Here is a 24724-nt window from a genome sequence, read left to right on the forward strand (position 1 = left end):
TTTGGTCCCGTTTATCCACCTATACATTCCGAGTGGTTTGGGTCACCCTGAGCTGCTTGGTTACTCTGTTGTACTGGTCCAAGCCCTATCTCATACTGTCATATCAATCCCTACCAAGTACTGATGAGGACTGAAAGTCTGAAACAGGCTGTCTACATGTGGGGTTGATATGACAGTTTAAAATTTAAAACTATATGCTTGCTATACACCAGCGGCTCTGGATGCTTGCTTGGCTTACCAAGGGTGAAAAGGAATAATTTGCATATTTAGTAGCAGTGCATTGTGGGTAACCACAAATGTTCACTTATAGCTGAATTATTGCAGATTTCCTTCTGTTTTAAGAAGGCAAATTACTCCAATACAGTGGGTAGCATTGCAGGAAGTGATGACAGTGGAACGTGGAAGAGGTGAGTCATCCCTGCCCGCTGCCTCTTACTAATAGTGGCGGCTGCTGCTGAGCTTAAGCAGGAGGGGGAGTGCACATGGGGGACCCAGGTGAGGGAGGGGAGGTCCTGCTGAGCTTAAGCTGGAGGGGGAGCACACATGGGGGACCCAGGTGAGGGAGGGGGGTCCTGCTGAGCTTAAGCTGGAGGGGGAGTGCACATGGGTGACCCAGGTCAGGGAGGCGGTCCTGCTGAGCTTAAGCTGCAGGGGGAGCGCACATGGGGGACCCAGCTGAGGGAGGGGGGTCCTGCTGAGCTTAAGCTGGAGGGGGAGCGCACATGGGGGACCCAGCTGAGGGAGGGGTGTCCTGCTGAGCTTAAGCTGGAGGGGGAGCGCACATGGGGGACCCAGGTCAGGGAGGCGGTCCTGCTGAGCTTAAGCTGCAGGGGGAGCGCACATGGGGGACCCAGGTGAGGGAGGGGGGGTCCTGCTGAGCTTAAGCTGCAGGGAGAATGCACATGGGGACCCAGGTGAGGGGGGTCCTGCTGAGCTTAAGCTGGAGGGGAAGCGCACATGAGGCTCCCAGTTGAGGGGGGTCCGACCCCCCTCCCCGCCGCTGTGCCCAATACCCCCTTCCTGCCCTCTACCCCCTTATGCGGTGTATGCTACGCCGCGGGTCGGCTAGTTTTTTATAATTCAAACCACACTGGTCCTTTCTATCCTGGTTCATTTTCCTTCATATTAACATTTTAAAATGATAATGTATCAATTAAAAGGATGGAAATAAAGTCAATCAAACATATTTTTTTTTAGTAGAGAAATATCCTTTATTAGAAAACCCCTGTGTCCCTGCGTGTGCTGTCCCTGTGTAGCTTGGTAAGTGCTTTTTGCTACTGCGCATGTGCGCAGCACGGACCCAGCCTCACAGAGACAGGAGGACGGGGCCAGGGAGCCAGGCGGGCGTGTGAGCGGGCGGCCGGATGTGAGTCGGGTGTGCGTGCAGCGGGTGCGCACACGCGTCGGGTGCGCATTGCGTGCGCAGTACATGCAGCAGCTAGCGGCGAGATACACATACCCTAGAGCCCGTTTTTAAATGGGCTTGGGTCTGCTGTATATATATATTTTCATAGAAAGAGGGACAACTTCCTGAAAGGGGGACAAATGAGGAGGAAAGAGGGACAGGGGGACAGGGTTCCGAAAGAGGGACTGTCCCTCTAAAAGAGGGACAGTTGGGAGCTATGCTTAATACTAAGGGGCACCACTAGCTACTTAATACTTGGGGCCACTTCTAGAAACTTACTAGGCTACCTCTGGCTAGCTAATACTAAGGGGCACCTGTAGCTACCTATGACATGCAAGGGAAGTAAAGAAGAAGTGACAGCTGGGCCAGCCAGCACACTTGCAGTGCAATTTGGTGGAGGATGGTAGGTTCATGGAGGGCGGGGTCTAAGGTGCCAGGACATCTGTGCCTTATTTATGTGGTATAACAACAGAGGCGCCAAGTAGAGTAAAATTAGTTAAAATTGTTAAAAAGGGGGAAGTGGGTGGACTCACCTCCCTACTGAAAAAATGGCCAGACAACGGGCAGGTTACTTCAAGTTTAAAGTAACATTTATTATGAGCTCCAAAAGTGCAACGCGTTTCACGGGTAACAGTCCCGCTTCTTCAGGCAAACAATTTTTGGAGGGAGCAAAGTCGGGTCAAGAGCCAGATATAGCGCCTCTGTCTGGGGTCAGGTCAGGTTACAATTCTCCCCGCCTGCTTATCCAGTGGTTGCCTTGGAGGCGACCTGTCCTTGTGAGTATAACCATTGTGTGTGTTCAGTGGCGTAGCTAAGGAGCTGCGGGCCCCGATGCAAGTTATTGCAATGGGGCCCCCCCAAGCACTCTATACATAACAATTGATACGGCGCACCAAAACCTGCCAATGGTAACTACAGTGTCAGAGGTGCAAGAAGGGGATGGGGAACAGCTTGTTAATGATTACCATTATTCAAAGTATCTATACAAGTGATTATGAGCATGGGACCAATAGAAAGCTAATACTGCAGTTCAGGGAGGGCCCTACAGGGCCCCTCTGGCCCAAGGGCCCCGATGCGGTCGCTACCTCTGCACCCCCTATTGCTACGCCCCTGTGTGTGTTTGCATCAGACATCACCTCATTAACATACTACACCATATTGGGCTCTCGGTTCTCCCCCTTTCTTTCAATCTGTGCCTTATTGCTTCTGTGAAGTAAATCCGGGTCTGACTTGAGCCCTGCAGTGCCCTGCAGTGTTAGCTTCCCAGGGCCAAATTGTGGCTAGGACACTATTTCAACGTGCAGTTTGAACGTTCTCCCTGTGTTTGTGTGGGTTTCCTCTGAACACTTCACTTTCATCACACCTCACCAAAAACATTGATAAATGTGATGGTTATGCCCAAATTCCTCAGAGGGACAGTAATTTGCTTATATACTATGGGAGATGTCAGCACTGTTTTTTGTAAATACATCATGATATAGCTGTACTGTAGCTTAGATTGCTGTATCTCATTTGTTAGTAAATATAGAATCAGTGCTCAGTCCTGTACAGGGCCGTATTTAATAAAGAAGGCCCTCCATGGGAATGTGACAAACAGGAATCATTAATAGGTGGTTTTATACAGGTGAGGTAATGATTAAAACAGGTATTTTAAGCTGGTGCAATTGCCTGTGAGGGAATTGCATTGGCCTCTATGGCTGAGGTAGGCGCCCCCTGATTGGCTGCTATCCCTTCTCTAGGTAGTGAGGCAAAGTTTGTAGGCCTGTTCAGGATTGGTCAAGTAAGGTATAAGGTGAAGTCTGCCAGGTGTTGCTCGGCCTAAACTTTGTTGTAGCAGCCAATCAGGGGATTTCTCAAGGTATATAAGGAGGTGCTCCTCAGTGCATATCTGCCTTAGTGTCCAGCGTGGATGGGACAAGCTCAAGAGCTGTAATACTGAGCTTGATACGTGAGCTGTGTGATACAGAGCTGTCCCTCCACAATGGAAATCACTAGGCTGTTGGCTGCCCGAGCCGAAGAACCTGGTGGCGTGGAGCTGCTCACCAGGTGCCTGCAGCTAGCGGAGGCGGAGAGGGCTGAAGAGGGAAGAGCCACAGTACCTGTTCATCTGCCGGTGAAGAGGCTGAAGAAGACCAGGCATTCCTATTCTCCAGAAGCCAGCCCGCCCAGAAGTAGGAAGGAGAAGTCGCCGGCGGCTACAAGCAGGCCCAAGAAGAAGAGAAGGAGCGGAGCGGTGCCTCAGCGGCCGGTGGTGTCGGGCAGTCGGCCAGCGGCGGCGAAGAGTCCGGTTCCAGAAGCCCGCCCTGCAAGGATTTATAGTGTGGTCTACCCGGCCGCTTTGACCCCCCCGCCGGAGCTCCCCCCTGGTGTGTCGGGAGCTTTGACGGCGATGTCCGGAGTGATGTCGGCAGTCACCCCCCTGAACAAGGCCCGCCCGGCGGGAGTTTTGAATTCGGCCAATCGGTGCGAGTGGGAGGCGGGGCCTTCCGGCCCACTGGCGGTGCCGACCAATCAGCAAGAGGAGGAGGCGGAGCTTGTAGAGGTCGCCGGAGTGACCTATGAGAATGTCCGGGAGGCGGGTCTTGTTTCTTCCCCCATAGGAGCAACCAATGGGAGCCCTCCCGGGTTCCCTCAGCACAGCGCCGGAGCGAGGATGTCGGCCCCAGCCGGGGGCGGGGCCAGCAGCAGTGACTAGAGCCTTCACCTGCCGCCGTCCAGCGGGGCACACAGCGGGACCTTCTTCTCCTTTCACCAGCTGTCCGGGGCTGTCCGCCCAGAATCCGCGCTACCCATCGGGGGCCTGTCTGGCGGTGTGAGCGGCGCTGGCCTAGGGTCGCCATGGCAACAGGCGACGCCGGCCCCAGCTGCTGCTGGCTGCGCAGCTCCATGCCGAGGCCCCTGCAGCACTGAGCCTGTACGCAACATCCCAGCGATAGGAGCCCAGCCTGCGATCGCTACATCTGGGGATGGTAGGTATGCTTCTGATTCTTCTGTCACTGTTTGACTAAATGTCTTATTGTCAGCTTTACAGCCAAAAGAAAGTGTCCCTTCGGTGAGCAGAGTATGGGATGTCGGGGATGTTGTAAGTGTGGTCCCCCGCCCCCCCTCCCCTCCCTCTAATGAGCCTGTTAGTTCTATGCTTACAAACAATACTCAGGCCCCGGTGGTTTTGCCTCTTGGTAGGCCAGGGGTGCCTGAGACAGCATATAAGGAATCAATGCCCATCAAATTATCACCGCTGGGTTTTCATTTGACAATGTCTGTGAAAGAGAAAATGTGGAAGGGTGATTATATTGACATACTTTCATTGTTACCACATGTAAAAAATGAGAAGAAGGATGAGAAATCGGATGATGACCGCTGTCGACCGGTTGCGAGATCTTTCAGTAATTGGCTACAGGCGTTCTGCATTTACGCCAGTGTAATTGGTGAAAGATCTCCTGAGAAATGTCAGCAGATGTTTGTATATTTAAAATCAATTTTGAGCGCATACAAGTCGTTTGGTGGCTTTGTGTGGTTTGACTATGATGAGGCCTTTAGGCAAAAACTGTCAATTTATACAGAAGCTGGCTGGGGTTCAAAGGATGCTGAACTTTGGCTAAACCTCATGATGCCTCAAAAAGTTGCATCTTTTAAACAACCCACCACCACAGGCATTAGCAATTACAAAAAAGGCGTTTGTTTTGCTTTTAATGAATCACAGTGTAAGTGGCCTGGCACATGCAAATACAGGCAAGAATGCGGATATTGCGGTGGGTCTCATCCGATTTCAAAATGCTTCAAAAAAGCTAATGCTACCGCACAACCCACTAATAAGGAGCTTTTTCTTAAGCATAGTTACGCCAGTGAGCCTACAAAACATGCTCCCGTGGCTGCACATGTACCCAGACAGAGCGACAGGTCACATGCTAACTGAGGGTTTCAAGGAGGGTTTCAGGTTGCCAGTATTTACAGGTACAGGCTGCTGTATGGTAAGAAATTTGAAGTCAATTGAACTGCACAAAGATTTAGTTAGGGAAAAAATCGCTAAGGAAATAGTGGCCGGCAGAGTAGCTGGTCCATTTACGTCACCTCCTTTTGCCAATTTTCGGCTGTCACCACTGGGTATAGTGCCTAAAAAAGAGCCAGGTGAATATAGGATGATTCATCATTTATCATTTCCTAAAGGAAGTTCACTAAATGATGAAATTGATAAGGATTTGACCTCCGTCTCGTACACGTCGTTTGATGAGGCTTTAAAGCTGCTCCGCCCCCTTGGGCGTCAGGCGTTGTTAGCAAAAGCTGACATCAAGTCTGCCTTCAGATTACTGCCTATCCATCCGGACTCCTTTAACTCACTAGGTTTTCACTTTGATAACAGCTTCTATTTTGATAAATGCTTACCCATGGGGTGCTCTTTGTCATGTAGCTATTTTGAGAGTTTCTCAACTTTCTTAGAATGGGTAATTGTTGCAATTTCAGGTCATAGTACTTTGATTCATTACTTAGATGATTTCCTATTCATGGGCCTTAAGGACTCTGTCATTTGTCACAAATTATTATGTACTTTCTCTGTAGTTTGTGTACATTTTCAAATTCCCCTGGCAGTAGAAAAAACAGTTTCACCCTGTACTACAATTGAATTCTTAGGGATTACGATTGACACGGAGCTTATGGAGTTCCGGTTACCTTTAGAAAAAATAAATAAGCTGCAAGTTCTAATTTTTACTTTTTTAGGAGAAGGAAAGTTTTGCTTCAAGAAATGCAATCCTTGTTGGGTTGTTTAGCATTTACTACCAGAATCATGCCCATGGGGAGGGTTTTCTCACGTAGGTTAGCGAAAGCATCCAGTGGTCTTAAATCGCCACGTTCCCACATAAGGATGTCCACGGAGTTGAAGGAGAATTTGATGGTTTGGGCCAAATTCTTGGATAGCTATAACGGTCGGTCAATTTGGCAGGATGAATTTATGACCAATATCGATTTAGAATTTTTTACAGATGCCTCTAGCAGCATTGGCTGCGGGGCCTTCTTTAAAGGAAAATGGTTTAACGCCCAGTGGCCGACTTCTTGGCGCCAAAAGGAGGTGACAGGTAATATAGTGCTATTGGAACTTTTCCCGGTATTAGCAGCCCTATTCATTTGGGGATCTCAATTTGAAGGGAAACGGATATTGGTCCAAACAGATAACAAAGGAGTGGTATTTGCTGTAAACTGCATGTCCTCCAAGTCCCTTTTGGTTGTAAAACTTTTACGGGTTTTGGTCCTTTATGCTTTAAAATTTAATGTTTGGATAAAAGCTTGTCATGTTCCAGGTATCAAAACGATATCGCTGACCAGGCACGTGCACAGGGGGGTGCTTTGGATGCTCAAGCACCCCCCTGGGGAGAACTATAGCACCCGAGGCCCCTCCTCATCAAGGTTTCCAATTGTCAATCTGTAGATGGGCATTCTGTCCAAATTCCTTAGATGTTCCCTGTCTGTACTGCCTGTCCTTTGGGACAGGCATCCATCAAAAATAAATAATCACTTTGCTGCGATAGGGGCCACACACATGAGAAGCATCAGGCTTCTCTTTCCCCCACTTCCCTCCGCCCTCCAATCAGTAACATTCTTTTTTGTGCTGGTGTGCCTCCCCAGCCAATGAGAGAGGCAGCCAGCCGACTAAGCCCGCCCCCACAAACTCCGTGCAGACCATGCAGCCAGCAACAGGAGAAAGAGCTGCAAACATTTTTCTCAGGACAGCCGTCTTCTCCCGACCCCTAGCCAGCCAGGTATAAATAATGTGCTGTGAGACGTGTCCTCTGCTCTGGAGGTATAGGACCTCTGCAGCTAGGAGCAGATAAGAATTCCAATGCTCACATTGCTGTGTGTGTGACTTAGTTCAGAGCCCTGACAGTAAGGCAGGTCTGCAGGGCTACGTGTGACACAGAAACTGCTGGCTGGAGTAATGGCTGGAAAGCTGACCAAATGAATACTGATTCTGTGCAAATTAATTTAATGCAGTCTGGAGTTGCACACAAAACTTTTGTTTTATTGTGAGGTGCATGTATTTTATTTATATAATTTACTGAGAAACAAGCATGACTGAATGATCTCCTTTATGGAATTCATTAGTGTGCAATGCAGACTTGAGACTTCTATACAGGCGGTCCAGGAATTAGATCAGTTATGCTCGTTCTCAGTAATATAAGACACCTTGCAATAAAATGAAAGTTTTGCGTACAACACCAGACTGCACCACCATAGCAAGCTTTGACCATAAGAAAAATGTCAACCTACTCCACTGAGATCGATAGCCGACATTGATTTTACTACAATGTGATTCATCTACAGACTAGCCCCTATCCAGCTCCTTCTCCAACACTGCTGGAAGACCTCTCTGAAGACAGCAGCCAAGTCATGAGGGATGGGGAGAGCACAGCACCCACTAGCTCAAGTAGCAGAAGATTACAGATTGGGTGAGGGGAGCTAAGAGCCAGTGTCACCCTCCCTGCCAGCAGCACACAGTCGCATCCAGTGTCACCCTTCCACTCAGTAGCGCAAGTGTCACCCTCCCTGCCAGCAGCGCACAGTAGTGCCCAGTGTCACCCTTCCACTCAGTAGCGCCAGTGTCACCCTCCCTGCCAGCAGCGCACAGTAGTGCCCAGTGTCACCCTTCCACACAGTAGCGCCAGTGTCACCCTCCTTGCCAGCAGCGCACAGTAGTGCCCAGTGTCACCCTTCCACACAGTAGCGCCAGTGTCATCCTCCCTGCCAGCAGCGTACAGTAGCATCCAGTGTCACCCTTCCACACAGTAGCGCCAGTGTCATCCTCCCTGCCAGCAGCGTACAGTAGCATCCAGTGTCACCCTTCCACATAGTAGCGCCAGTGTCACCCTCCCTGCCAGCAGCGTACAGTAGCATCCAGTGTCACCCTTCCACACAGTAGCGCCAGTGTTACCCTCCCTGCCAGCAGCGTACAGTAGCATCCAGTGTCACCCTTCCACACAGTAGCGCCAGTGTTACCCTTCCTGCCAGCAGCACACAGTAGTGCCCAGTGCCACTCTCCCACCCAGCAGTGCCTAGTATTATTATTATTATTATTTATTGTATTTATAAAGCGCCAACATATTACGCAGCGCTGAACATTAATTTAGGTTACAGACAATATTTAGGGGTGACACAGCAATACGACAATACAGAATACAAGAAAACCAGATCACACAGCACAGTATGAGTACAAGGTAATGCTTAGTCAGTCACTGGAGGGGAGCATGGAGATTAGGCAAGTTAGGTTCACTCAGATGCATAGCATGGGTTCACAGTAATGGAGGTGCATGATCAGGTAGGAGGACACAAAATGAGGAGGACCCTGCCCAAAGGCTTACAATCTAGAGGGAGAGGTAAGGACACGAACGGTAGGGGACCAGAGTTCATCTGTAGGTTTAGAGCACTTGTGAGGGGTAGTAGGCCAGAGTGAAAAGGTGAGTTTTGAGGGCTTTCTTGAAGATGTTGAAGGAGGGGGCTGCCCTAATGGGTGGAGGTAGGGAGTTCCATAGTGTTGGAGCAGCTCTTGAGAAGTCCTGGAGGCGTGCATGGGACTGGGTGATGCGGGGGGCGGTTAGGCGAAGTTCATTGGAAGAGCGTAGTGAGCGGCTAGGTGTGTACCTCTGAGTAAGATCGGAAATGTAGGTTGGACAGGTTTTGTGGACAGATTTGTAGGTCAGACACAGTATCTTGAATTTGATTCTGGACTGGATAGGAAGCCAGTGGAGGGATTCTAGGAGGGGATCTGCCGTGGTGGAGCGATGGGAGCAGTGGATAATTCTGGCTGCCGCATTCATGATGGACTGCAGTGGGGCTGTTCGAGTCATAGGGAGACCAGACAGCAGGGCATTGCAGTAGTCAAGGCGGGAAATTATGAGGGCATGGATGAGGAGTTTGGTGGTGGCAGAGGTCAGGAAAGGGCGAATCTTACAGATGTTACGAAGGTGGAAGTTGCAGGACTTTGTGAGGATTTGGATGTGGGAAGTGAAGGAGAGTGCGGAGTCCAGGGTGACACCCAGACAACGGGCTTGAGATGTAGGGCGAATGGTAGTGTGGTTAACAGTGACATGCACATCTGGGAGGTTTGTGGATGGCCGGGGTGGGAAGATCATAAATTCCGTTTTGTCTAGATTTAGTTTCAGGAACCTAGCGGACATCCAGGAGGAGATGGCTGATAGGCAGGAGGAGACCTTGTCCATGGTAGTGGTGGATATGTCAGGGGTGTGGAGGTAGATCTGGGTGTCATCTGCATACAGATGATAGTTAAAACCCATGGAGGAGATAACCTTGCCAATGGACGATGTGTATAGGGTGAACAGTAGGGGGCCAAGGACCGAACCTTGGGGGACTCCCACCGAGAGGTGGTTGGGGGTGGACGAGGACTCATTGAAGGCGGTCGTGAAGGAGCGGTTGGAGAGGTAGGATGAAAGCCAGGACAGGGCGAGATCGTGAATGCCCAAGGACTGGAGGGACTGGAGGAGTAGGGGATGATCTACTGTGTCAAAAGCTGCTGAAAGGTCAAGGAGGAGGAGAATGGAGTATTTACCTTCAGCTTTAGCTAAGGCAAGGTCATTGACCACTTTGGTGAGAGCAGTTTCGGTTGAGTGGGCAGGCCGAAATCCAGATTGCAGTGGGTCTAGGAGTGAGTTGGCATTGAGGTACTGGGTCAGGCGTTTGTGAACTAGACGCTCCAGGAGTTTTGAGGCAAAGGGGAGGAGGGAGATAGGACGGTAGTTGGAGGGTAGCGAGGGGTCGAGGGAGGGTTTCTTGAGCAGGGGTAGTACAGTGGCCTGCTTGAAGTCTGATGGGAAGGTGCCTGTGGATAGGGAGAGGTTGAACAGGGTAGTGAGGACTGGGGCCAATTCCGTGAAGTGAGGCTGGAGTAAATCAGAAGGGATGGGGTCAAGGGGCGAAGTAGTGGTATGGGAAGTCTGCAGTAGGTGGTTGACTTCCTCGGTGGTAGTAGGGGTGAAGGATGTGAGGGGAGGATAGGGTGGAGGAGGAGCTGGTTGGGAGGGGGTGGGAGGTGAAGATTGGAGATTGGATATTTCTTGGCGGATGGAGACAATTTTGTTGGTGAAGTGGGTGGCTAAATCTGTGGCAGAGAGGGAGGAAACGGAGGGTGGGGGGGTGGGTTTAAGCAGGGAGTTGAAAGTGGCAAAAAGACGCCGGGGATTGGAAGCTTGTGCTCCGATGAGCTTGGTAAAGTATTCCTGCTTCGCATGAGCAAGGGCAGTGTGGAACTGCAGCAAATTGGTCTTGTACTGTAGGAAATCCTGGTTAAGTCTAGTTTTTCTCCATTTCCGTTCAGTGGCGCGTGTTTTCCTCTGGAGGTTGCGAGTATGGGTAGTGCGCCAGGGCTGGGGGTTAGGGGGTCGGTGGCGGCGAAATATTGGTGGAGCAGCTTTCTCTAGGGCTGATGAGAGAGTTTGGCGATACTGAGCTGCAGCAAGATTAGGACAGGTTAGGGTGGGGAGAGTGGAGGAGAGGGCATGGAGGGGGTCAGCAAGGAAACTAGGGTTGAGCTTGCATAGGTCTCGCTGCCATCGACCTTAATTTGGAGGTGCTTTCCGTGAGGAGGTTGAAGGTGAGAAGGTGATGGTCTGAGGGTGGAAAGGGTGCGATGTCAAGGTCTGCAATGGTGGTGGATTTAGTGAATATAAGGTCGAGAGTGTGACCTGCAGTGTGAGTGGGGGTGTTGGCGTGTTGTACTAGTCCAAGTGAGTTGGCAATGGTGAGTAGCCGGGTCACAGCGGAGCTCTTGGCTTCATTGATTGGAATATTGAAATCCCCAAGAATGATGGTGGGGAGGTCAGAGGAGAGGATGTGAGGGAGCCAGGAGGCAAGGTCATCGAGAAATTGTGGGGTGGAGCCCGGAGGGCGGTATAAGACCGCAACAATGGCAGGGAGGGGGTGGTAGAGGCGGATGGTGTGGGCCTCAAATGATGTGAATTGTAGAGAGGTAGGTGGGGTGAGGACACGGAAGGTGCAGGATGGTGAGAGGAGCAGACCCACCCCTCCCCCGATCCTATTGTCTGGTCTGGGGGTGTGACTGAGGTGAAGCCCCCCGTAGGAGAGGGCAGCCTCTGCGGCAGAGTCAGAGGAGGTGAGCCATGTCTCAGTGAGTGCGAGGATGGTGAGGGATTTGGAGAGGAAGAGGTCGTGGACTGCTGTAAGTTTATTGCGGACGGATCTGGCATTCCAGAGACCGCAGGGAAGGGGGAGTATGTGTTTGTGGGTGGGATGGATGGAAATAAGGTTGGAGTGAGGATGGGTGTTGAGGTTATTTGTGGACAGAGGGCTGTGAAGTGTATGAAGCAGGTCAGCAGGGGATGCTTGTCTGGCAGCAGGCTGTGGCCCAGGATTGGGTGATATATCACCAGCTGCAAGTAAGAGTAGGAGGGAGAGAGTGAGCAAATGTGAATGGGATTTAAATGTAGTAGCACCAGTGTCACCCTCCCACCTAGTAGCGCCCAATGTCATCCTCCCACCCAGCAGCACACAGTAGCACCAGTGTCACTCTTCCACCCAGAAGCGCTCAGTAGCACCCAGTGTCACCCTCCCACTCAGCAGCACACTCTAATCCCTACCATAGTCATAGTGTAATGTCCTACCATATTATTATTATGTATTTATATAGCACTGACATCTCCTACAGCACATTACAGAGTACATAGTCATGTCACTGACTGTCCTCAGAGGAGCTCACAATCTAATCCTGCCATAGACATAGTGTAATGTCCTACCATATTATTATTGTGTGTTTATATAGCACTGACATCTCCTGAAGCACATTACAGAGTACATAGCCATATCACTGACTGTCCTCAGAGGAGCTCACACTCTAATCCTGCCATAGACAGGGGGTAGGCCCCTTTTTTAATTTTGAGCACCCCCCACTTAAGGACCCTCTGCACGGCCCTGTCGCTGACTCTTTGTCACGATTCCAGATGACAAGATTCTGTTCCTTGGCACCATCTGCAGAACCGGCGGGGGAAATAATTCCGTCCTTCATGTAGGACCTGCTATGGAACTAATCTGCGCCAGGATTCGACAGTCTGTTTCCAAAGCAATGTGGAATTCCTATTCTGTTGCTTGGCTTAACTGGGTCAAATTTACAAACTGTATGGGTGGCTCTGAGTGGAATTTTTCTGAGGACTTGGTGCTTCAGTTTGCAGCAAGTGCCATTCAGAAGGGCATGTCTCATTCTCACATAATAAAATCTTTAGCAGGTATTTCCTTTTTTCTAAAACTATGTGGTCTGCCAGCCTGTAACTCTTTCTTTTCTGTGATGCAATTGTTAAAGGGTCATAGGCGAGTCACAAATTTACCAGATAGCAGACAGCCGATCACTGTTCACATTCTGTTGGCATTGTGGGAAGCTACGACGGCTATCTGTTCTTCCCCTTTTGAAGAAAAATTATTCAAGTGTGCCTTTTGCCTCATGTTTTTTGCTGCGCTGCAGGTATCCGAGCTCATTGCAGGGAGCAGGGCGATGGCAGGTGGTCTTTAATATAACAACATACTGATAACACATTCAAAAATTGGTATTTTCATTCAGAGGTCAAAAACAGACCAGCTAGGCAGGGGTGAATGGATCGAACTCAATTAAGTGGCCAGGAAATAAACTTTGTCCGTTACTTAATTTAAATGCTTTCTTACAGGTTAGAGGTAATGAGGCAGGAACGTTGCTATGTCATTCAGACGGTTCAGTTCTGACCAATTTCCAATTCAACTCAGTCCTTAAAGGGACTCCGAGCTCACGAAAAAAAGAAAAGTTGTACTCACCAGGGGCTTTCTCCAGCCCAGTGCTGGTCGGGAGGTCCCACGCCGGCGTCCTGGCTCCTCTCCTTCTCCCCGCTCCGGTATAGCTGACAGGCCGCAGCCCGGGCGACACTCGGTGGAGTGTCGGGCTGCAGCTTCCGCGTATGACGCGGATTACGTCACACGCCGGCCGCCTCGCGTCATCACGGCGGCCGGCGTGAAAGTGCTGCGCATGCGCGCTTTAATCGCGCATGCGCAGTACTTTCACGCCGTCCGCCGTGATGACGCGAGGCGGCCGGCGTGTGACGTAATCCGCGTCATACGCGGAAGCTGCAGCCCGACACTCCACCGAGTGTCGCCCGGGCTGCGGCCTGTCAGCTATACCGGAGCGGGGAGAAGGAGAGGAGCCAGGACGCCGGCGTGGGACCTCCCGACCAGCACTGGGCTGGAGAAAGCCCCTGGTGAGTACAACTTTTCTTTTTTTCGTGAGCACGGAGTCCCTTTAAGAAATGCACTACATATGCTGGTTTGGGGAATATGAAAGTCACATCGCATTCATTCAGGATTGGCGCTGCCACAGAGGCAGCAAGATTAGGTTTAACCGAATCGGTAATTAGGAGATTGGGGAGATGGAAATCTAACGCTTTCAAGTTTTACATCCGTCCTTAATTCTGTTTAGAAATTTGGATTGTAGGCCATTCATACATATTCTGGGCACATAAGAGGGCCTTTAGGAGGTGTTATACCGAAAACCTGAATTTGGACCCTGAATATTACACTGTGCATTGGAATGGAGTGAGGGGGATGCAGTGGTTTCAGTTGAATGCAGTTTTAAATGATATGTTACAGAGTTTGCCAAACCCTAACGTTCTAGTGATACATCTAGGGGGGAATGACATTGGAAAAATAAAATCGTTAGACCTCTATTTTCAGATAAGGGATGATCTCAGGGCTTTTCATGTTATCTTCCCTGCTACAGTTGTGGTTTTCTCTGAAATGATTACTCGTCCGGTGTGGTCCATTTCTCCTGATCTTCTCCCTTTCGACAAGGTAAGGAGGAATTTGAATCACAAAATTGAAAAGTTTTTGCCATCCATTGGCGGTTTCTCATTCCGTCACTGGGATCTGGAAGGTGACCCGCAGGGTATGTACAGACAAGATGCGGTGCATTTAAGTGACGTGGGTAATGACATTTTCAATTCTGGTTTGCAACAGTGCATTGAGAGGGCTGTTGGTGGTGGGACAGGCTGTTAGCCTGTCAAGGGGGGGTCCTTGCGGTATTAATATTTGATTTTTAGGTCTGAACTGTAGTTGTGGACCTATTCATGAAGTTTGGTTATTTATTGGTTATTTATTTTAAGCTAATAAAGTTATTTGGACCTTTTTGTGTTTTGTTTTAAACCAATAACATTGGCCACAGCCTTTTCATGCAATAAGTCCGTTTTCTGTGAAGTTATTATAAGTTAAGAATGTATGTATTGTTACATAGTTACATAGTTATTTTGGTTGAAAAAAAGACATATGTCCATCGAGTTCAACCAGTACAAAGTACAACTCCAGCCTGCTCCCTCACATATCCCTGTTGATCCAGAGGAAGGCGAAAAAAACCTTACAAGGCATGGTCCAATTGGCCCCAAAAGGGAAAAATTCCTTCCTGACTCCAGATGGCAAATTGGCAATCAGATAAAATCCCTGGATCAACATCATTAGGCCTTACCTAGTAATTGTAGCCATGGATGTCATTCAACCCAAGGAAAGCATCTAAGCCCCCTTTAAATGCAGGTATAGAGTTTGCCATAACGACTTCCTGTGGCAATGCATTCCACATCTTAATCACTCTTACTGTAAAGAACCCTTTCCTAAATAAGTGGCTAAAACGTTTTTCCTCCATGCGCAGATCATGTCCTCTAGTCCTTTGAGAAGGCCTAGGGACAAAAAGCTCATCCGCCAAGCTATTATATTGCCCTCTGATGTATTTATACATGTTAATTAGATCTCCTCTAAGGCGTCTTTTCTCTAGACTAAATAAACCCAATTTATCTAACCTTTCTTGGTAAGTGAGACCTTCCATCCCACGTATCAATTTTGTTGCTCGTCTCTGCACCTGCTCTAAAACTGCAATATCTTTTTTGTAATGTGGTGCCTAGAACTGAATTCCATATTCCAGATGTGGCCTTACTAGAGAGTTAAACAGGGGCAATATTATGCTTGCATCTCGAGTTTTTATTTCCCTTTTAATGCATCCCAAAATTTTGTTAGCTTTAGCTGCAGCGGCTTGGCATTGAGTACGATTATTTAACTTGTTGTCGATGAGTACTCCTAAGTCCTTCTCCAAGTTTGATGTCCCCAACTGTCTCTCATTTATTTTGTATGGTGCTAGACCATTGGTACGACCAAAATGCATGACTTTACATTTTTCAACATTGAATTTCATCTGCCATGTATGTGCCCATATAGCCATCCTATCCAGATCCTGTTGCAATATGACACTATCTTCCTGAGAGTTGATGATTCTGCACAATTTTGTATCATCTGCAAAAATAGCAACATTGCTCTCTACTGCATCCACTAGGTCATTATTAAATAAATTGAAGAGCATTGGACCCAGTACAGACCCCTGTGGGACCCCACTGCTAACAGTCTCCCATTTTGAGTATGATCCATTGACCACAACTCTTTGTTTTCTGTCCATTAGCCAGTTCCCTATCCAAGAACACATACTCTTCCCCAGTCCTTGCATCCTCAACTTTTGCACCAGACTTTTGTGGGGAACAGTGTCGAAGGCCTTAGCAAAGTCCAAGTATATCACATCTACAGCATTCCCAATATCCATATTAGCATTCACTACCTCATAAAAGCTGAGCATGTTAGTCAAACAGGACCTGTCTTTAGTAAACCCATGTTGATGCTGAGAAATAAGATTATTTTCTACTATGAAGTCATGTATAGTATCTCTTAGTAACCCCTCAAATAGTTTGCATACAACTGATGTTAAGCTTACAGGTCTATAATTTCCTGGATATGATTTTTTGCCCTTCTTAAATAATGGGAAAACGTGGGCTGTACGCCAATCCACTGGGACTCTGCCAGTTGAAAGAGAGTCACAAAAGATAAGATAAAGGGGTTTATCTATAACTGAACTTAATTCCCTTAGGACCCGAGGATGCATGCCATCCGGGCCAGGTGCCTTGTCTATTTTTAATTTATTTAGTCTTGCCTTTACTTCTTCCTGCGTTAAGTATTTAATATTACAGTTTGAAGATTGAGACTCTTCTGCATCTGTAATTTGCAACAGTGCTGTTTCCTTTGTGAAGACAGAAGCAAAGAAAGCATTTAATAACTCTGCCTTACCTTGGTCATCCACCATTGAGTTCCCACCCTCATCCTTTAGGAGTCCTATATAGTGTTGGGCGAACATCTAGATGTTCGGGTTCGGGCCGAACAGGCCGAACATGGCCGCGATGTTCGGGTGTTCGACCCGAACTCCGAACATAATGGAAGTCAATGGGGACCCGAACTTTTGTGGTTTGTAAAGCCTCCTTGCATGCTACATACCCCAAATTTACAGGGTATGTGCACCTTGGGAGTGGGTACAAGAGGAAAAAAAAATTAGCAAAAAGAGCTTATAGTTTTTGAGAAAATCGATTTTAAAGTTTCAAAGGGAAAACTGTCTTTTAAATGCGGGAAATGTCTGTTTTCTTTGCACAGGTAACATGTTTTTTGTCGGCATGCAGTCATAAATGTAATACATATAAGAGGTTCCAGGAAAAGGGACCGGTAACGCTAACCCAGCAGCAGCACACGTGATGGAACAGGAGGAGGGTGGCGCAGGAGGAGAAGAAGGCCACGCTTTGTGAGACACAACAACCCCGGCCTTGCATGAGGGCAAGAAGCGTGCGGATAGCAGGCTTTGTACCGCCATGCAGTCATAAATGTAATAAAGATAAGTGGTTCAATAAACAGGGACCACGCGGCAACGCTAACCCAGCAGCAGCAGACGTGATGGAACAGGAGCAGGCGCAGGAGGAGAAGGCCACGCTTTGTGAGACACAACAACCCAGGCCTTGCATGAGGGCAAGAAGCGTGCGGATAGCATGCTTTGTACCGCCATGCAGTCATAAATGTAATAAAGATAAGTGGTTCAATAAACAGGGACCACGCGGCAACGCTAACCCAGCAGCAGCAGACGTGATGGAACAGGAGGAGGCGCAGGAGGAGAAGGCCACGCTTTGTGAGACACAACAACCCAGGCCTTGCATGAGGGCAAGAAGCGTGCGGATAGCATGCTTTGTACCGCCATGCAGTCATAAATGTAATAAAGATAAGTGGTTCAATAAACAGGGACCACGCGGCAACGCTAACCCAGCAGCAGCAGACGTGATGGAACAGGAGCAGGCGCAGGAGGAGAAGGCCACGCTTTGTGAGACACAACAACCCAGGCCTTGCATGAGGGCAAGAAGCGTGCGGATAGCATGCTTTGTACCGCCATGCAGTCATAAATGTAATAAAGATAAGTGGTTCAATAAACAGGGACCACGCGGCAACGCTAACCCAGCAGCAGCAGACGTGATGGAACAGGAGGAGGCGCAGGAGGAGAAGGCCACGCTTTGTGAGACACAACAACCCAGGCCTTGCATGAGGGCAAGAAGCGTGCGGATAGCATGCTTTGTACCGCCATGCAGTCATAAATGTAATAAAGATAAGTGGTTCAATAAACAGGGACCACGCGGCAACGCTAACCCAGCAGCAGCAGACGTGATGGAACAGGAGCAGGCGCAGGAGGAGAAGGCCACGCTTTGTGAGACACAACAACCCAGGCCTTGCATGAGGGCAAGAAGCGTGCGGATAGCATGCTTTGTACCGCCATGCAGTCATAAATGTAATAAAGATAAGTGGTTCAATAAACAGGGACCACGCGGCAACGCTAACCCAGCAGCAGCAGACGTGATGGAACAGGAGCAGGCGCAGGAGGAGAAGGCCACGCTTTGTGAGACACAACAACCCAGGCCTTGCATGAGGGCAAGAAGCGTGCGGATAGCATGCTTTGTACCGCCATGCAGTCATAAATGTAATAAAGATAAGTGGTTCAATAAACAGGGACCACGCGGCAACGCTAACCCAGCAGCAGCAGACGTGATGGAACAGGAGCAGGCGCAGGAGGAGAAGGCCACGCTTTGTGAGACACAACAACCCAGGCCTTGCATGAGGGCAAGAAGCGTGCGGATAGCATGCTTTGTACCGCCATGCAGTCATAAATGTAATAAAGATAAGTGGTTCAATAAACAGGGACCACGCGGCAACGCTAACCCAGCAGCAGCAGACGTGATGGAACAGGAGCAGGCGCAGGAGGAGAAGGCCACGCTTTGTGAGACACAACAACCCAGGCCTTGCATGTGGACAAAAAGCGTGCGGATATAGCAGCAATGCTTTTTGCCGCCATGCAGTCATAAATGTAATACAGATGAGAGGTTCAATAAACAGGGCCCGGAAACGCAACACCATCCCAGATGTTCATTGGTCATGTTACTTGGTTGGGGTCCTGGAGTGTTGCGTAGTCATTTCCAATCCAGGATTGATTCATTTTAATTTGAGTCAGACGGTCTGCATTTTCTGTAGAGAGGCGGATACGCCGATCTGTGACGATGCCTCCGGCAGCACTGAAACAGCGTTCCGACATAACGCTGGCTGCCGGGCAAGCCAGCACCTCTATTGCGTACATTGCCAGTTCGTGCCAGGTGTCTAGCTTCGATACCCAATAGTTGAAGGGTGCAGATGGATGGTTCGACACAGCTACGCCATCTGACATGTAGTCCTTGACCATCTTCTCCAGGCGATCGGTGTTGGAGGTGGATCTGCACGCTTGCTGTTCAGTGGGCTGCGGCTGCATGGGTGTCAGAAAATTTTCCCACTCCAAGGACACTGCCGATACCATTCCCTTTTGGGTACTAGCTGCGGCTTGCGTTGTTTGCTGCCCTCCTGGTCGTCCTGGGTTTGCGGAAGTCAGTCTGTCTGCGTACAACTGGCTAGAGGAGGGGGAGGATGTCAATCTCCTCTCTAAAGTCTCCACAAGGGCCTGCTGGTATTCTTCCATTTTGACCTGTCTGACTCTTTCTTCAAGCAGTTTTGGAACATTGTGTTTGTACCGTGGATCCAGAAGGGTATAAACCCAGTAATTGGTGTTGTCCAGAATGCGCACAATGCGTGGGTCACGTTCAATGCAGTCTAGCATGAATTGAGCCATGTGTGCCAGAGTCCTACCAGAATCCTCATCATCCTCTTGTGAGCGTTGTGATAGTTGTTGTGATGCATCATAGTCGTCACCTTCCTCCTGGTCTGCTTCTGCTGACCATTCGCGTTGAATTGTGGAAGTCCAACGTGCACCGCTCTGGCCCTCGTCAGTGGTGGCATGAAATTCCTGCTCCAACTCCAGCTGTTCCTCCTCCTCTTCTTCGTCATAGCTGCTGGGGCCAGCGTTCCCTGAGGCGGATGGCCTGATGTTGGTACCATCACGCTGATCGTTTTCTCCTTCAGATTCCCCCAGTTGCATCATGACAGCTGTTTCCTTGATTTTTAACATCGACCTCTTCAGTAAACACAGCAGTGGTATGGTAATGCTGACTGAAGAGTTGTCACTGCTCACAAGCAACGTGGATTGCTCAAAATTTTGGAGGACTTGGCAGAGGTCCAACATGTTGGCCCAATCGGATCCACAGAAGCTTGGCAGCTGGCCGGATGCGCTTCGGTACTGCGCCGTCATGTACTGGACCACTGCACTCTTCTGCTCGCAAAAGCGGGCTAGCATGTGCAGCGTAGAATTCCAGCGCGTAGGGACATCACACAGCAAGCGATGGTGGGGGAGATTGAAGCGCTCCTGCATCTTGGCGAGTGCCCCCGAAGCAGTACTGGAATTTCTACAATGTTTGGACACTCGACGCACCTTCAACAGCAGATCGGGCACGCCTGGGTATGTCCTCAGGAACCGCTGAACTACTAGGTTCATCACGTGCGCCAGGCAAGGGATGTGTGTCAGCTTAGCCAACCTTAAAGCGCGAATGAGATTACTCCCATTATCACACACAACCATGCCCGGTTTCAGGTCCAGCGGTGCCAGCCACAAATCCGTCTGTTCCTTTATTCCCCTCCAAATTTCCTCCCCTGTGTGCTGCTTATCCCCAAGGCAGATTAGCTTCAGCAACGCTTGCTGACGCATGCCAACAGCTGTGCTGCACTGCTTCCACGATCCTACTGCTGCTGGGTTAGCGTTTCCGGATGAGGTACAGCTTTGAGATGCGTTGGAGGAGAAGGAGTCAGAGAGGTAGGTGCTGCTGTTATCCAGTGGGAGGGACGGCGGTGCAGCTGTTTGTGGCGTGGGCAACACCCGTGCCGTAGCAGGTGAGGAATCGCTGCCAGGCTCCACAAGGTTCACCCAGTGCGCGGTAAGGGAGATGTATCGACCCTGGCCGAACGCACTCGTCCAGGTGTCAGTGGTGAGGTGAACCTTGCAGGCAACGGCATTCTTCAAGCTTCGGGTTATTTTGCTGACCACGTGCTCATGCAACTCAGGCACTGCAGAGCGCGCAAAGTGGTAGCGGCTGGGAACCACGTAACGTGGGATGGCCACTGACATCATGCCCTTGAAGCTGTTTGTCTCCACCAATCGATATGGCAGCATTTCGCAGGCCAGAAGCTTGGCTATGCTGGCTGTTACTGCCACGGCCCGGGGGTCATTTGCTGGCAATTTCCTCTTGCGCTCAAACATCTCCGACACAGACAACTGAACCGTAGCGCTGCACACGGAAGGGCTGTTGGTTGTTGTGTTTGATGAACACTGGGAGACCTCAAGAGCACTACTCCGGAAAGTGACAGTGTCAGCGTCGTCTGATGTTTGTGAATGTTGTGAACCACGCAATGGCTGGGCTACTGCTGCTGCTGAGGCGGGTCTGGTGGTGAGTCTGGTGAACCCAAGGGAGGCAGTGTTGTTTCTGGTACCCTGTCCTGACGCGTTTGCCCAAAGAGTGGGATGTTTGGATAGCATGTGACGGCTCATGCTGGTGGTGGAGAGGTTGTTAATATTTTTCCCCCTGCTCAGGCGGGTCTTGCACACCTTGCAAATCGCCATGGTAACATCCTCAGTGCAGTCTTCAAAGAAAGCCCAGACTTTGGAGCACCTGCCTCCTTGCTGGCGATTTCTGTTTGCTCCTCTTTTGCCTCTCACTTGAACTTCCACGCTTGTGGTGCCTGAAATTGCGCGCCGCCTACCTTGTGGCACAAGGCGAACTCGTGCAGCAGTGGGTTCTTCAACAGACTCATCTGTGCTGCTGCTACGACGGCGATGTTCTCGTTCACAAACAAAATCTGGGTCTCTGTCCACATTGTCCATACCCTCCTCTTCCATCTCCTCAAACTCGTCATATGTCATTGTGGGCCACCGCCGTGGAGTAGAGCTCCCCACAACAACCTCTGCGCAGCACACTCCAACGTCGTCTTCCAGATCTTGTCGGCCGACCTCCTGCAATTGCAACCCCTCCTGCCCAAATTGCTCTGGGATTTGGGTTTCCGAGTCCTCTTCGGACTCGCCTTGTATTTCAGTGCGCGGTGCATTTCCCACAGTTAACGGTTGTGAATCCAGGCACAACATTTCTGGCTGTTCCTCCATTGACCTTTGAAAGGTGGAAGTTTGTTGGGCTGGGAATAGCTCCTGCGAATACCCCATTGTGTCCTGAGGTAATTCATCGGACTGGTTATCTGGCAGTTGTGTGCGTGGTGTCGCTGCCGGTTGTGTCAGCTTTGTGCCCACTGGCTCCTTGTAACTGGCTGAGGACTCGGACCTCGTGCGTGATGTGCTGGTGCTGCTTAACCCACTGCTGGACGCTTGAGAGGTCATCCAAGTAATTATCTGGTCCTGTTCTTTTGGATTTGTGAGGGTTGTTGTCCTGGACAACATGGGCGGTATTGAGTGGGTTTTCTTGGGTGCTCCCCTGTGGCCTGTACGTGAACCGTCAGGGGAAACACCTCTTCCCTTGCCCCTCCCTCTTTCACCGGATTTCTTCCTCATTTCACTTATCCTTACAGTACACGCTGACTGGCAGCAGTACAGTGGCAGTACAGAAATGCTATACAGTACCACTATTCCCAGCAGCGACACAGAGCACAATGCTATACAGTGACGGGTGAGCGGTGTACCACTATTCCCAGCAGCGACACAGAGCACAATGCTATACAGTGACGGGTGAGCGGTGTACCACTATTCCCAGCAGCGACACAGAGCACAATGCTATACAGTGGCGAACGAGCGGTGTACCACTATTCCCAGCAGACACAGAACAGTACACAGAATGCTATATAGTGTGGCTGAACGAGCGGTGTACCACTATTCCCAGCAGACACAGAACAGTACACAGAATGCTATATAGTGTGGCTGAACGAGCGGTGTACTACTGTTCCCAGCAGACACAGAACAGTACACAGAATGCTATATAGTGTGGCTGAACGAGCGGTGTACTACTGTTCCCAGCAGACACAGAACAGTACACAGAATGCTATATAGTGTGGCTGAACGAGCGGTGTACTACTGTTCCCAGCAGACACAGAACAGTACACAGAATGCTATATAGTGTGGCTGAACGAGCGGTGTACCACTGTTCCCAGCAGACACAGAACAGTACACAGAATGCTATATAGTGTGGCTGAACGAGCGGTGTACCACTGTTCCCAGCAGACACAGAACAGTACACAGAATGCTATATAGTGTGGCTGAACGAGCGGTGTACTACTGTTCCCAGCAGTGACACACAATGACTGGGGGGGACCCTGGCTAGCGTGGCTGGAGCGCGAACTACCCTGCCTGCCTACCCAAAGCTAAACCCACAGACAAATGGCGGAGATATGACGTGGTTCGGGTATTTATTTACCCGAACCACGTGACAGTTCGGCCAATCAGAGCGCGTTCGGGTCCGAACCACGTGACCCGTTCGGCCAATCACAGCGCTAGCCGAACGTTCGGGGAACGTTCGGCCATGCGCTCTTAGTTCGGCCATATGGCCGAACGGTTTGGCCGAGCACCGTCAGGTGTTCGGCCGAACTCGAACATCACCCGAACAGGGTGATGTTCTGCAGAACCCGAACAGTGGCGAACACTGTTCGCCCAACACTAGTCCTATACAGTCAACCTTTCTTTTTTTAGAGTTGATGTACTTGTAAAACTTTTTGGGGTTAGATTTGATATCCCTAGCGATTTGATTTTCAGCTTCGATCTTTGCCAGCCTAATTTCTTTTTTACAATTTTTATTGCACTCCTTATAATTGCTGAGTGCAGCCTCGGTCCCCTCCTGTAGTGTTGGGCGAACACCTGGATGTTCGGGTTCGGGCCGAACAGGCCGAACATGGGCCAGATGTTCGGCATGTTCGGCCCGAACGCCGAACTCAATGGGAGTCAATGGGACCCCCGAACATGCCCATTTTGGGGGCCCTATGGGGTCGCAGGCATAAGGGGGGAGCATGCCCCGGTCGCGGGGGGGGTCGGAAATTCCCCCCACCCCCTCCGCTAGCGCTCCCCCCTCTGCCCGCTTCTCCATACAAAAAGTTTGAAACAAGTTCAATAGTACCTGGGCTGGTGGCACTGGCTGGCAGTGGAGTGAGGAGGAGGAGGAGTCCGAGTAGCAGAGTGACGTTGAGGCCGGGCAGCGGGCGGTTCAGCGCTAGTACCCTTGTGGTACTTCCGCCCTTTCTCTGACCTCACGTCCTCTGCGTGATGACGCATACGAGGGTACGCGTGATGCGTACCCTCGTATGCAGAGGACGTGAGGTCAGAGAAAGGGCGGAAGTACCACAAGGGTACTAGCGCTGAACCGCCCGCTGCCCGGCCTCAACGTCACTCTGCTACTCGGACTCCTCCTCACTCCACTGCCAGCCAGTGCCACCAGCCCAGGTACTATTGAACTTGTTTCAAACTTTTTGTATGGGGAAGCGGGCAGAGGGGGGAGCGCTAGCGGAGGGGGTGGGGGGAATTTCCGACCCCCCCCCGCGATCGGGGCATGCTCCCCCCTTATGCCTGCGACCCCATAGGGGGCATAGGGGGGCAGTATTCGGCCGAACAGGGCCCTGTTCGGCCGAACAGGGGCCCTGTTCGGCCATGTTCGGCCATGCATTCTGCAGTTCGGGCGAACCCCGAACAGTTTGGCCGAACACCACCAGGTGTTCGGCCGAACTCGAACATCACCCGAACAGGGTGATGTTCTGCAGAACCCGAACAGTGGCGAACACTGTTCGCCCAACACTACCCTCCTGTTTTAGGACCTTATAGGCATTCTTTTTCCTCTTCATTTTATCTCTAACCTTTCTATTCATCCATAGAGGCCTTTTTTTATTCCTAGACATTTTGTTTCCATATGGGATATACATACTACAATATTGATTGAGAATACGTTTAAAAGCTTGCCATTTCCCTTCAGTGTCCTCCCCTTGTAGTACATTATCCCAGTTCACCAAACTTAGTGCCTGCCTAATTTGATTGAACTTTGCTTTTCTAAAATTCATAGTTTTAGTGGT

The 24724-nt window shown here is 50.1% G+C and overlaps 1 long non-coding RNA gene and 1 gene segment (V, D, J or C); both read left to right on the forward strand.

Moving 5' to 3' along the window:
* LOC137563083 (Ig kappa chain V-III region MOPC 63-like) overlaps window positions 1-24724 on the forward strand; it is a 662489-nt gene that overhangs the window by 51018 nt on the left and 586747 nt on the right.
* LOC137545463 (uncharacterized) overlaps window positions 1-24724 on the forward strand; it is a 53422-nt gene that overhangs the window by 26516 nt on the left and 2182 nt on the right. The gene's annotated exons all lie outside the window — the stretch shown is intronic.

Source organism: Hyperolius riggenbachi, chromosome 1 (genome assembly GCF_040937935.1).
Source record: "Hyperolius riggenbachi isolate aHypRig1 chromosome 1, aHypRig1.pri, whole genome shotgun sequence".
Taxonomy (NCBI): Eukaryota; Metazoa; Chordata; class Amphibia; order Anura; family Hyperoliidae; genus Hyperolius; species Hyperolius riggenbachi.